Consider the following 1,954-nt stretch of genomic DNA (forward strand, 5'->3'; position numbering starts at 1 on the left):
TTTGCGATCACATTTGGCGCCGCTGCCGGGGATTATCGGTTCTTGTCAAAGGCTCTTAGTATTGTTTAGTGTGTGTCTCAGAATAACCATTCCGTTAGGGTTTCAAAATCTGCCTGCAGCATTCACTGTTTTGCTGTTTGCTGTCTTGTTTAGGTATTTGCATGCTGGTCGATTCGGGTGTATGTTGGTCAATATAGCCGTGGTTGGAATTTTTGCGTGAAACTTTGTTTCCACACTTCTTTCGTCACATATTGAATACTGGATGCATCATAGTCAATCACATTGCTGCTGGTTGTGAGATACAAACAAGTAGTGACTAGTTTTACTCTTGATTTTCTATTTTTGGCATAACTTTAGAATCTTTGGTCAGAATTGGACATATTACATATGCATTCGGGGTAGAAAAATGGGATGATTCTTTCACTACACACTGCGTCTGTAGAAGCCCACCCGAAAATTCCAGTCGAACATGAGCCAAACCCTATTCTCAGGAAATTCCACCCCCTGGATCCCTTCCGAGCCCGGAAATACTCCAGGTGCGCCTCTGGAAAAAAAAAGAGGTGCAACACGAGGACTTCCCAGGAGGTCACCCATCCTAGTACTACTCTCGCCCAAGCGCGCTTGACTGCGGAGTTCTGATGGGATCTGGTGCATTAGTGCTGGTATGATCGCACATGCAAGTACACACACTAAACAATACTAAGAGCCTTTGACAAGAACCGATAATCCCCGGCAGCGGCGCCAAATGTGGTCGAAAATGATAATAGATTTATTCAGGCCAAATAATCCCAAATTAACTCATTTTAGGAATATTAGTCCAATTAAGTCTAGAACACTAAACCATGTGAAACAAAGTCAGTTAGGCACCAAGAATCATCAATCATGCTAAATTAAGGTTATGAATTGTTTAATATATTGGTCATCAGCGCGTATACTTGCTGGTGCGATCATACCAGCACTAATGCATCGGATCCCATCATAACTCTGAAGTGAAGTGTGCTTGGGCGAGAGTAGTACTAGGATGGGTGACCTCCTGGGAAGTCCTCGTGTTGCACCTCTTTTTTTTCAGAGGCGCACCTGCAGTATATCCGGGCTCAAAAGGGATCCAGAGGGTGGAATTTCCGGAGAATAGGGTTTGGCTAATGTTCGACTGGAATTTTCGGGTGGGCTTCTACAGACGCAGTGTGTAGAGGAAGAATCGTCTCATTTTTCTACCCCGAATGCATATATAATATGTTCAATTCTGATCAAAGATTCCAAAGTTATGCCAAAAATAGAAAATCAAGAGTAAAAGTAGTCACTACTTGTTTGTATCTCACAACCTGCAGCAAGGTGATTGGCTATGATGCATCCAGTATTCTATATGTGATGAAATAAGTGTGGAAACACAGTTTCATGCAAAAATTTCAACCACAACTATATTAACCAACATACACCCGAATCAAGCAACATGCAAATAGCTAAACAAGACATCAAATAGCAAAACAGTGAATGTTGTAGGCAGATTTTGAAACCCAAACAGAATGGTTATTCTAAGACACTCGCTAAACTATAGTCAGAACCTTTGACAAGAACCGATAATCCCCGGCAGCGGCGCCAAAAGGGGATTATCGGTTCTTGTCAAAGGCTCTTAGTACTGTTTAGTGTGTGTCTCAGAATAACCATTCCGTTAGAGTTTCAAAATCTGCCTGCAGCATTCACTGTTTTGCTGTTTGCTGTCTTGTTTAGCTATTTGCATGGTGGTCGATTCGGGTGTATGTTGGTCAATATAGCCGTGGTTGGAATTTTTGCGTGAAACTTTGTTTCCACACTTCTTTCGTCACATATTGAATACTGGATGCATCATAGCCAATCACATTGCTGCTGGTTGTGAGATACAAACAAGTAGTGACTAGTTTTACTCTTGATTTTCTATTTTTGGCATAACTTTGGAATCTTTGGTCAGAATTGGACA

The sequence above is a fragment of the Lupinus angustifolius genome, chromosome LG19 (assembly GCF_001865875.1).
Source record: "Lupinus angustifolius cultivar Tanjil chromosome LG19, LupAngTanjil_v1.0, whole genome shotgun sequence".
Lineage (NCBI taxonomy): Eukaryota > Viridiplantae > Streptophyta > Magnoliopsida > Fabales > Fabaceae > Lupinus > Lupinus angustifolius.